Genomic DNA, 13,592 nt, shown 5'->3' with positions numbered 1-13,592 from the left:
CACATCTTTCTTTAAATCGTAACAAAAAAAAAATGCTAAATTAATTCTATATTTTTGGCAAGTAATTTGTATAATAATACTTTGTATTAATATAGTCACATTTTAAAACTATAAATATAACACGTATATATTACTTTTGAATAACGATATACTTTATATCTAAAAATTTACTTACGCAAACAACAAACACACATCACATTGAATTAGAACCAACATCAACATTTATTTATTTATTAAATTCAAATCCATCCTAAACGTCTTCATAATAGAAAATACATTCCGCCGTCCCCAGTCTCAACTGGCTCTGTTAGAATTGACGCAACAAGGCATCAGATACAGTTAACATCCATTATTTGGTGCAGTCCATTATTCTAGCTACAGGACAGCCATTCTGTTAAACATGACATCCATCATGGTAAACATGTGAAATCTTCAAGCTTGAGCAGCTTGCCCAACAGGAGCAGCATCAGACATCAGATGAGCCATTAGCTTTTGCACGTTTTGTCTGGTAATCCTTTACAGCTGCCTTGATAGCATCCTCCGCAAGCATGCTGCAGTGAAGCTTCACAGGTGGAAGAGAAAGATGCTTTGCGATCTCCCTGCAATTAATTAAAAAATGCAAGGCATTGGAAATTCATATGCAAGAATATAAGAGACCTTACACAACTTGGACAGCTAAATTATACCGCTAAAGCTTGAACAACATGACCCAACATAAATTAATACTTCAATATTTTTCACTGAATCAAGGATCCCATACAATCCAGAGATATAATACATGATATTGCAATCCCAAGATTGGTTTTGGAGAGTGAGAGGGAGGGAGGGTGGAAGAGAGAGAATCATCTTCACTTGTATATCATTTGCCTTCCCTTTTCTTTTCTTTCCCATTACTTTTCTAAATCCAACTAGGTAGTATTAAGAAAATCCCTCCATAACTTTCCGTCTCATAAAGGACTTGCATTTGAGCCATTGAAATCCATTTCCTATTTCACATAGCATTTCAACAGAAATTGAGCAGCTGACATAAGATCCTGAATGACATAGAAATTATCTTAAGTTAAAAACAAGACAAAAAGGGAAACAATGGTGGATTAGGTGTGACCCCTAGGTCACCAACGCATTTCTCTTCTGTGTCCGTATTATTGTGCGTGCTGTGAAAACCCATTATATGAATAAGACTTGTACTGGAAAAGATGAAAAATTTGCTCCCAATTTTTTTTCCATAGAAAATCTACCATGAAGCATATTGATTGGAAACATGTGCAATATACATAGGCATTGACCTGAAGAATTTGTTCATGTTCAACACCTTAGGACACGAGATAATAGGTCTAAGGTCCAAAGACTGTCTTGACACTTGGCATGAAACATTGCTATTTTATACAGGAGGGCAAAATTATCAACTGAACTTCACATATTCAACCTAAAATAAGGAAAATAGAGCTTGATTAATTAAAGGATGATAATCCAGGACATTTAGTTTATCAGACCAGGGAGGATGGCAAACTAAATGTTGGCAAATCCCAAACAGAGGTATATCACAGTAGCAGATGACTGGTATAAGTAGTAAGATCTCTACGAAATGGATCTGGAAGAAAAGGAGCTTAAGAGAATGCAAGCAACTTGGAAATAAGTAGCACTAAGTTGCGAGTAACTATAGTTGTTCTCATGAATACCTTAAAGCTTTATCCTATTGTTGCCTGCATGACACTCGGAAACCATTATTAAAGGAAACACAATCCCTTCCTCTAAAATCTTGATAAACGTCCCCATTTTTCTGCAAAACATATCCTAATTGCAAATCAGCAGCTAATCTGCCCTGTATTACATTCTTGCGTCGAATTACTAATTTTGTAATATTAATGATACTTTCAAAGTCGACAGCATCTAAATCTGATTAGGAGGACTAGGAGACTAGAGTCTAGAACCATAGATAGTCAATCGAAGTAGCTCTGCATACAAGAAAATCTATCAGGTGCCAGAACTGCAAAAATTACGACATTGCTTCAAGAACTTAACCATTTACAAGATTTTTCTGCTAGAATATTTTCATTCAACGGAAGCAATTAACCAATAGAATGCAAAAAAGAGCTAAAAACGTATAAAATAGAAGGCAAATAATATAGTTACGTGTTTTTTATGGATAAAACTTCCTCCATGTGTTTCCCTTTCACCCATTCAGTTGCTGCAAAAACATGAAACCCACAGTGAGTAGGTATAAAATATTGAGAGTATACAATTAAATGCTGCCAACAGAATGAGTTAACAATCAAATAACTTGTTGACACTGAATTGGACTTTCCCTTCAGTTTCCCCTTCTCACCAATCAAACAAGCCCCTTAAGTAGAAAAGAGGAAAAGAAAACCAAAAAACATACCTACGGAAGACGAGGCAATCGCAGAGCCACATCCGAAGGTCTTGAAGCGAGCATCGACAATCTCTCCAGTCTTCTCATCGACCTTAATCTGCAACTTCATGACATCCCCGCAGGCTGGTGCACCAACAAGCCCAGTGCCCACTGTCGGATCGCTCTTGTCGAAGGAACCGACATTACGAGGGTTATTGAAGTGGTCGATCACATTCTCGTGATAGAAACGCGGCAGGATCAGAGCGGACCGAGGCGTCACCTGCCCAAGCAGTCTCTTCGACGCGAGCGTCAGCATTGTCGGTTGACGATGATTCAGAAGGTTCAAGCGGTCCGATTGATTTTTATTCTTTGTATTGTATTTGCGAAGCAAGTTGAGTGAGGAGGAAAATTGGGTTTTAGGGTTTGGGATGCAATGGGAGCTAATTGAGGACACGTGAACGGTGGAAATGGTTCTGGATATTGTAGATTTTGGGATCTTGGGCAGGGAGTCCTGGATTGTTGGATAATGCTGGGCTGGGCTATTCCGGCGTTTGCCCACCTAGCATTTGCAATCGAAGTTGTAAAAATTTTAAATTAGTAAATAAAATTTAGTTTGAACATAAAATATCAAATAAATGAATATGATAGTAAATAAAAGTGATTAGATTAAAAATAAATTTAATTGTATTGAATTAAATTGATTTAATTTGTTTTTTATTTTGCTATCAATTTGAGCTTCATCTTAAACCTTTTGGATTTATTTCCATTCTAACTTTTTTTTTTTACTTTTAATTCAAATTTAAATTTAATAACAAATTATTAAAAAAATTATTCAATTCAAGATTTATCTATTTTTAAAACAAATTAAATAAAATAGATGAATTTTTCTAGAACTAAAAAACTATATTAAAAAACAACTAAATAGTATCCGAAAGGACAAACGATAACCCCATTTTGCTTATCGCAAGCCCACTCAAATTTCCTTTGGAAGACCTTTTGCAGTTGAAATAGATTACTAAGTGTTTCCTTGGCATTTGTTGTTAAAGTTACTGTTGTGAAAAATATTTTTTTAAAAAGTATATTATCTAAAAATTATTTAAATTTATTTTTGATATAATTTAATTATAAAAAACACTAAAATAATAAAATAGTATTTCTTAAACTGATTTTTTCACCGGCATCTAAAATGATATTTTTTTTATAAAAATAGTTGTTGATGATATGTTGGTCTGTTGAGTATGGTAATATGGCTTTTCTTGAAGCTACATGAGATTAAGAAGTCAGTGAGACTTGATCACCTAAACCATGCTTGAATTTGAGGATGCTGGTGTACATGCAATTGCAATTCTCTTGGCTTGTGTTCTTCACGATAAGGATGAGTTTATGGGAGGACATGTAGATTTCAGCCTTCAGACTTAGAGCTAGTGTTGTCAGGTTTTGGAATTGCTTGTGGTGCTAGTGTTAAACAACTTAAATCAAGGGTCAAAAACATAAACGTCAAATTAAAACATAATTTTAATCTCTCATTTTATAATTTTTTTAATTATTATTTCTTACATTGCATATAGAAATGTACATATGCGACCAAATCAAACCGACCATGAATGGTTACATGACATCATGCCTTGGGTTCCATTGGAGTAATATAGTGTTGACCTTCATCTTTTTATTATTAATTACTACAAAACTCTTTAATTAATATTTTCTTTGTTTCATGACACATGTATTTCGAATTAAGAATATACATCAAAAGCATTTTCAATAAATTTATGACTTATAAGAACCAATAATTTATTATCTAATGATTTTTTTTTCTATTTTAATACTCAAATTAATTTGTTCCCATATAAAATTATATAGTAATAGGTAGATTCTATTATGTTTTGGATAATAATTTTTATAATTTTATATAACGTGCCGATTTTAAATTAGATGAATATATATCTTTTAAACTGAAACCATGAAAGGCTATTAGGCAAGTGAATGGAAGTAGGGTTTGGATAGTTGGTGCATGGAAACAAAAAAAAAAAAGTAGGATTCCTTTATCTCTTAGAGTTGCTCTTTCTTTTTTGGTACCATTGTTTGGATTTTTCTCCAAAGGTCCACTGCCCCATCACTTCATAACCTTTGATGATGACAATTTCCAACACATTTACCTCTTTTATCAATGTCTTTCAACATTTTTTTATATATATATATTTTTTCAATATATATCAAACTCTCAACTAAAATAACTTAAAAAGAGATTATAATATCTGAATATCACCTTAAAAATGGTATATAAATAAAATGAAATATTTACTGTTGAGCATCATAAAATAATTATGGGTTTTCATTATTTCATTTAGACAATAATATTTTCCCCATGGAATGATAAGCGTTGAATTAACTCCCAAGATTATCTACTACAACTAAACCATGCCTGCATGGGACATAATTAAAAAGAAGTTGCTGGGGTTGTCTTTGAAGACAAAACATATGGGCTCCCATAAGGTTAGAGACCCTAGCCATTGACCTAACACAGCACGCACCTTCGCCGAATCATTCACCTGTCACTGCTCATTTATCACTAATCATACACTGTTGTTCATGTCCATATGCTTTGTGTCTTTGATTCCCTGGTGCAATTTTGGCAGGTGATGTGGATTGAGTAATCTTGGAGGGCCGGCAGCCTTCTTCTCACTACAGCTAAAAGCAACTCATAGCAAACTTGAAGCTAGGTAATACTCAATTGGCAAAAACACATTCACACCATCCCAAAATGCCAGGTTCTACATATCTACAGCTCTATATGCATCATTGTTGAAACCCCAGTTGAGAAAATATATTTTAGAATATATTATCTAGAGAATATTAAAAAAAATCTATAAATTTTTGGTTATCCGACTGGAGAGCTGCTATTATTGATCAGCTCCTTTATATTCTGTACGTAGTGCCTTCCAGGTTTGATTAGGACATGATTTATTTGTCAAAGATATTGGATTTTTAATTAAAGAGCTATCAACATCAGCTAATAGAGCGTTATATATTATTGAATTACTGAATAAGTCAATGATAGATTGTAGATTAAGGATTTAAATTTTTTTAAAAAATAATTTTGAAAATAGCTAGTAGCACAGTCACTATAGTTTTTTTAAATAAAAAGATAAATTATAGGAAAAAAAACATTATAATTAATAATACATTTGTGTTTAGTCTTACTTTACATCATTAGATATTTAAAAGCAATAAATAGGCGGCAAAATAGGACAATGATTTAGGTAGGAATCAAGACACCATATTATATAATAAATAAATAAGAGTCAAATAATTCAAATCATTATTTTTTTATTAAAAATGTAATATAAATATTAAAAAAAGTAATAATTCACCATAAAATGAAAATAGTAAATAAATTTAATAAAAATAAAATTAGGGCTTGGAGAGGGAAAAAGCAAAGGTTAAAGAGGATATAATTAAAAAAATGGGAAGTAATTAATTAATTAAGGTCACCGTTAGTCCAATCGGAAACAATAATTGAGAGTTGGTCCACCATGATTCATGAACCACAGCCACATCTATATATATTTATGAATTCTTTTTTCTGGTTTATTTTTATTTATAGCTTCGCATGTTCTGTCCAATGTCCTATATTTCATTATACAATATAGAATTTTTAAGGACCAAATCCAACTGCCTACAGCCTGATTCAATTTATTATAATCTGTAATAAAAAAGTATTTATTTTTTTTGTAATTTTTAATTTTAATTTTTTACTAATATATCAAAAAAATATTTTTATAACATTTAACTAACTACCAAAATAGTTATAAACCCTTAAAAAAATTAATATTAACTAAAACATATAGTATTATCCAACGTGAGTTGGAAAAAATGAAATAAAAGTCATATGAAATGTAAAATCAAAATTAAAAAAAAAATAGAAATGAAAGAGCTTTTAAATTTCGCATGTGGAGTTGGTTTTGAATTTAAATATTAAATAACTTATCATCATATAATAATACAATAATAAAAAAATTTCGATAAATTCAATAAATTGATACATGGTCTCACCCATGAAAAACAAGACTTAACACCATAATAATCAGATTTTCACCACCATTCGTCCAGTCTTAAATAGTGTTAAAATTTCTCAAAAAATTATTATTAATGGTATAATTCAATATATTATCATTATACTTATAGTCATGAAATTTCTTATTTATTAATTGGTATCAATCGATTTTTAAGAGATTTAATAAGTAATTTTATTTTTTTATTATAAAAATTAAAAAAAATTAATTTTTAGTCCTTGAAATATAGCGTAATTAACTGATTTGTCCCTCTATTTTTAGAACCCAATACTTTTATCACTGAGATTTAATTCCGTCAAAATTAAAGATTTATCCATCAAAAATGCCATTAATGACAGAAAAAATAATCGAACTACCCTTTCTAGAATCCAATATTTTAGTCCCTGAAATTTAATTTCTACAAATTCATAGTTCTCTCTCAAAAAAATTGAAGAAAAAAAAGTATATTTTTATCCCTAAAATATTACATAATTAACATATTTGTTCCTCTATTTTTCGAATTCAACACTTTAGTTTTTAAAATTTAATTTCGTCAAAATTTAAGAAAAAAAATCTCAAACTCAATCTTTATAAACAAATAAAAATTTTCAATAAATTTAATATTTAAATTCAGTAAAGATAATACAAATAAAAATATATAAAATTTAAATTATTAAAAATAAAAAATTAAAATTCAATAAAAAATTATTTTTGTGATTTTGTTCGTTATCGATCATTGCTCGCCATTTGAAAAAATTCATTAAAACATCTTTGACATTTTAAAAAATCTATTAGTTAGCCTTTTCTTTAATTTTAGTTGTTAAGTATTATAAAAATAAAATCTAAAATATATTTGATATGAAGGGACTAATTAGTAAACTATTTAATAATTTAAGGGACCAACTAATAATTTTTTTTAAACTATAGGGACTAAATAGTAAAATATTTAGTGATAAAATCAATAGAGAAACTAATTAGTAGACTTTTTAAAATATTAGGGATATTTTAATATATTTTTCAAAATTGAATGACTAAATTGCGAGTTTTTTTATATTATAGAGACTAAATAGTAATTTTTTCATTTTATTATTGATAATGGTATTTTTGGGATTATATTTCTTTTTTTTTTAAATGCAAAAATTATTGACTTAATAAAAATTTTTGATAGAGAGATATTAAATTTTGAAAGAATTAAATTTGAAAGATGAAAGTATTAAATTTTAAAATTTAAGTAACGAATCCGTTAAAAAATAATTTTTTCTAAAAATTAATAAGGTACACATTATTATATAATTATTTTAAATTTTTTACTTAATACATCTGTTCAATTTATCAATTCATTGACTTAATAGTCAAAGCTTATATATATACTAACCCCTCACTTCTTACTTTTCATAAAGAGACTAATAGCCCCTTAATTCCATTTTAGGCACAACAATATTCAATAATTTAAATTAAAATTGTATATATCAATGTGTTAATTGCAAAATAACATGTGAATTAACATGGCCAGTAGGATAGACAACGAGAGGCCTTTTCGATCCGCTTAATTATATATATTTGATATTTATTTTATTTTAATTATTGACAACTCAAAAATAATTTGTAGTATTTTGATGATATAAATAATTTAAAATCTTAAAATAATGTATTCCTCATTTTTCTAATTTAATTATAATATATTATGGTCTTTCTGAATTTAATTTTGAGTATTTTGTAATTTTTCAAGCTTTACATAATTTATTTTTAAAAAAGCTAAATATTTTTTGAATTTTATCCAATCCAATCAAATAGCCTGCCTCATATTTTCTATTATTTTTACTAGGGGTATAAACGAACCGAGCTGAGCCGAACTTTGAAGAGCTCAAATTTGGTTCGTTAAAATTTTTTGGAGCTCGAGCCGAATTCGAGCTTTACTCATATCGAACTCGAGCCGAGTATTAAGAAGTTCAAGTTTGGCTCGTTTAGCAAACGAACTTAAACGAATCGAACTTTTATCGAGTTGAGTCGAGTTTTAATCGAGTTAAGTCTCGAATAGTTCACAAGTAATTTAATTTATTTACATGTATAATGAGTTTTAGTTTAAAACTAATAAGTTTAAAGCTAAAATAATTTTAGTTAAATAAGTATATCTACAAATTAGCATGTAAACTTATAAAAATGGGTTTTTAAATCTCAATAATCCAAATATATGCAAGTTTAAGAGTATAACTAAATTATATAGAGTTTAATTTTAAAAAATTTAGATTTGGCTCATTAAAGTATATGCAGGATTTGGGTTTATTTCTATTATGATAGTAATTTCAGTTTGCTTAACGAGACTGTTCACGAACCTATTCGCGAGTCTATTCATAAACTCAGAAACGAGCCGAGCTCATGAGCCTTAACGAGTCGAATACTATGGAGTTCAAGCTTGGCTCGTTTACCAAACGAGCCTAAAAATTAAGCTCGAGTTTAGCTCGTTTAGAAATCGAGTCAAGCTCGGTCGAGTTTTTATCGAATCGAACCTCAAATAGCTCACGAACGGTTTAGTTCATTTACACTCCTAATTTTTATTAAGGATTGATCTACAACAGGACCCAATGAAGGTACTGACTTTCTGACATATTTTACAGAAATTAAGAGTATAATCATCTTTTATTTAAAAGTATCATGGTAACCGGACTCAAAAATTTTTTAATTTTATAAGAATTAAATACAATTAAAAGAACGCATACTTAATCTCTAGAATCTTCACTTTGTCCGTACATAATCTTTTACACTGTAATATAAGAAGAGTTATTAAGCTAATAATTAACGGTTCTAAGTGTTTTCAGTTTTTTTCCCTAGATATACAAGTGATTTTTTTATTTTTTATTTATAAACCTTATCTCTCTTGTCTGTATATAAGATTTTTCTTTTAAAGGTTTATCAACTGAATCATTTTTCTAGGTAAACCTTATCTATATTAGAAGGTGGGCTATCATTTATTTATTTATACACGCTTGTATTTTGGTTGAGAAAAAGCAGTTTTCTTTTTTAATATCCACTAGACATTCATTTGTTATTTAATTAATGAATATTGTAAGTATAAATCAGGAAACATTGCATTTGCATGCAGCCAATCATTGTTTAAGAAGCAGCGTATTAGGTATATATTGCATTCCTATCGTATTATTGACGTAAAAAATTTATTTTAATTTTATTAAATTTGAGTTACATTCAATTCATTTAAAAATAATTTTTTAAAAATAAAAAATAAATGTATAAAACTCTTATAAAAATATATTTATGAAAAATTCAATATTAATATAAAAATTTTGATATTATATTAAATTTAAATTAAATTTAATTCAAATTAATTTAAAGGAAATAAATATCTAATATTAAATTGATGTGATTTAATAAATTTAAATAAAATCATTTTTTTTAGTGGTTGCATAGTTTAGGTAAACTAATTTATTCTCATTATATATTAATCTAAGTGGTAAGTTAATAATGGAGTCATTCCGTATCTCAAATTTGACTTTTTATCAATCACTTTAATCTGAAAAAAAAAATTCCCACCCCAATAAAAGTAAAAAAATCGGTTAATATTAATTATTTGTATATAATATCCCTATCATGTGTGATTTGATATCTTAGGGGAAAATCAATTACAGTTCCGTGGAGAAATTGTGGAGCATGAAGAATGCGTCACTCCTTTTTTAGTGCCCGAGAGCTTAAGTAAATTGATGACGATTTGGACATGAAGTGAAATCTAATAATAGAGATGCCTTTGAGTTGGATGGAGTGTTTTTCATAATTGTATTTTAATAAATTTAGAATGAAAATAAATTAAATTTTTTTTAATAAATAAATTAAATATATTTTGATGATCGAATTTTTTACGTTTTGTGAGAGGTCGGACCTTAAAGAAGAGGTAAGTCTAAAACCCATTAGGCCTTTCTCAAGCAGAGCAGCCTCACATTGCACGCTCCAGTTCGGTAATATAAAATGGGCTGAACTGACTATACGTAGACCCATCCGAGAAAAGTTTAGTCCAGTGACGTAGTAAGAAGTAGGAAAACAGACCCAATCATCTCGCAGTTCTATCAGCATACGTGTCGAGAAAAATTAAATGGCCGTCTAGTATAGAGGGGTTCTGATACGTCCGTATCTAGAAATCTGAGTGATAGAAACAAGTTTCACTGTATTAGAGAGGCGGTTAGACGTCACTAGCAGATAAAAGAAAAAATGATAGAAAGAAAGAAACGTCTTTTTTTCTGATTAAACTTATAAATCATGTTTAAAATGTCTATTGATATTAAATTTGTACTCACGACTCTATTTCAATAGTAAGTGTATTTAATGAAATATGAGAAATTTTAAATTTAACATTCAATCTCATCTTTTTATATTTTTAGACAAAAAAAAAATGATTAAGTTGTGTTTTTGGAACTCCCAGTCAGACGCAAGCCTCCAATTTTAGAAGAAGACATGGTTGTCCTAACCTAGTGAATTGATAGCAATAGTTTGGCGTTGGACCACTTAGCACACCCTTTCATTGTGAGAATGTCATCCGAGTTGCTGGTTAATTTTTCATGAGTAAGAGATTTCCAAATAATTGTAGCGTAAAAAGTGAAAATTTGCATCCTATTAATGCTTAATTAAGCTTTCAAAATTACATATTTATAGCAGTTTGCTTATTTATGATCACTTGAGATCATGCACTTCTATTAATTACAAGCAGCAGGGAGTAGTGGGTAGAGTTTGTTTGTTGCCAGAAATTTTAACCAAAACGGAGAAAGAAAGCCAACACAAATTTCTTTATTTTTCTCTGAAATAAAGTAAAAGAACGTGGGCATTATGTGGAGTGGGAAAGTGCCCCTTGAGAGCTTTATATAGACAAGAATCAACAGTAAATAATCCTTAGTGGACACAGTGGTCTTTCAACAACTAAAATTTGCTACTATTTTAGAGCCCTTAAGGCCATTAGAAACCCTTTCTTCTGCTAAAAAGAATAAGATAATGAGAGACTGGACTGGAGCATTGAAACTGAAACTTCTGTGCGTACGCCATTAAGACTTGAATTTAAAAATTCATCCTCTATAGTTAACTGGATCTTGAAGAAACTGGCTGAATCTATAGGTAAGAGAAGAACACTAAAGTAGAATTTGTTTTTTTCTAATTAATGGTGACAGTAGAATGATCATTAAAAATGGAGAAAAAAGAGCAAGATAATGGAAATCCAGTATAGAGGATGTGCTAAACTTTAATCCCAAAATGCTTACAGCCCCTTTTCGGTTTAGCTTTATTAATTAGCTTTCTGGAAAAGTTTTTAAGGTATCAAAAGCTGGATCTGCATATATCATTAATTACTTATCAGTAATTAAATATGTATTAATTAAACTAAAATAGCTTTCCCACTCTCACACCCACATATCTTCCTTTTTTTTTTTTTTCTTTTTTCACAATAAAAGCATAGCATAGAAACGTGCACCGGATTTATGCATGGAATTAGATTCCAATTTTGACCCTTCTAATCATGAAAAATTTCTCCCACTTATTTATTCACACTGAGATTTATTTCCACATAATAAAAATTGCTCCACTTCTAATTATTCCTATCGTTTTTGTGTCATAACACGTATTATCGGACTGAATAAAAATATTCTTTTGCAGATATATTAGACAGCTCATTCACTGTAGGTGCAATTCGCTAATAATTATGAAGCTGGTTAATTCATATCCTCTCTATTTTACAGTACACATATTTATAATTATAGAGATATACTAAAAAGAATACTATTTTGTAGGAGGTCGACATTCAATTCTGATTTTTTATCAGATCGTGTCCGGTCTACTCAATTTGTATTGGAGTGGATTTTGTTCAGATAAAAAAATTAGTCAGACTATAAACACATATCTCAATTAGAGAAAAATTTTATATTTTATATTTTATATTTTATACTCTATACATTATCAATTATGATATTAAATTAATTAATTATTTTAACATGTAACGCAATTTAATCACATATATGTTTTATAGTATTCTAATATATGGCTTTCTCTTATTTCTTCATTTGAGAAGCATGTGAAAGTTATTTAAGATGTGAATAAAATAAAATGTCCCACTTAATTAAAATCTGAAAACTAGCAAATAACTTTTCTTTTGCTTCTTTTTTCTTGGTAAAAGGAGGGATGTTAATCATGTTGCTTACTCCTTAGGCAAGAAGTTTTCAAAATTGTTCTTTCACATTTTATATCTTTCTTCAAATTGACTTTGTATATTGGTTGCCATCTTATGCTTGAATTTTATCTTAAAAAAAAAAAAAAAGAAAGACAAACTGTCCTACTTAAATTTATAAACTTTTTAAAATGAATACTTAAAGTATTATGGTGGCATTCAAATTGGGTGTTAATCGTTTGGTTGTAGAGAATGATAATCTAGTTGCCATCGAGATAGTATGAGGACAATATTTGGTCCCTCTAGCCCTTTTCTCAACTTGTGTTTAGAATTTACGTTGATGGAAGGTTTTGACGAGACAGAGTTTCACTCATGTATATAGACAGGCAAATTTTTTTGCACTTTTTCTTTTGGCTTGCATGAACTCTCGTTTCCACCAATACTACACGACAAAATGTAGGATAATTATTTTTTTTTTCTCAAAAATAAATTTTCATAAAAGACCATTAAAGCTTAAAAAGAGATAAAACCTAGTTGAGCAAATAAATTATATGAAAAAAATAGTATTAAAAAAAAATCTTAAAAATTATCAAGACAGATCCAAATCATATAATATCTTGAATAGAATTCTCTACGCAAACATGAATAGGTCGCGTATTATTTGCTGCTAATATTTGCTAATTTTCTCTTACAATCGAAAAGAAAGTAATAAGTTTTTATTAGATAAATATTTATCATTAATTATAAAATTTTGAAAATTATTTTCCGTCTAAGTCTAAATTATTGAGTAAATATTTTTATATTCAGTGCACAAAAATCCATACTAATAAATACGTGGAATTTGATGTTCTTATTTTCATGGAAAAACTCTCATTAAGATGCATTGCATATTGACAATATTTTTAAATTTCATTATCTTCTCTTGTCTGCTTTATCTAATCGATGTTCAAGCAAAAAGAAAAAAAAAATGATAATGTAATAATAAAAGTAGGGTTCGCAGTTTGCAATTATTGTTGGGAGTGGGTGTTATTTATAATAT

At 28.9% G+C, this 13,592-nt stretch overlaps 1 pseudogene; it reads right to left on the bottom strand.

Moving 5' to 3' along the window:
• Positions 1 to 198: 198 nt before the first annotated feature.
• LOC110600214 lies at positions 199 to 2,809 on the bottom strand (annotated as a pseudogene).
• Positions 2,810 to 13,592: the final 10,783 nt, after the last annotated feature.

This window comes from Manihot esculenta, chromosome 14 (assembly GCF_001659605.2).
Source record: "Manihot esculenta cultivar AM560-2 chromosome 14, M.esculenta_v8, whole genome shotgun sequence".
In the NCBI taxonomy this organism is placed as follows: domain Eukaryota; kingdom Viridiplantae; phylum Streptophyta; class Magnoliopsida; order Malpighiales; family Euphorbiaceae; genus Manihot; species Manihot esculenta.
The sequence above is the reverse complement of the archived record's forward strand: the minus strand, read 5'-3'. Positions and strand labels throughout refer to the sequence as shown.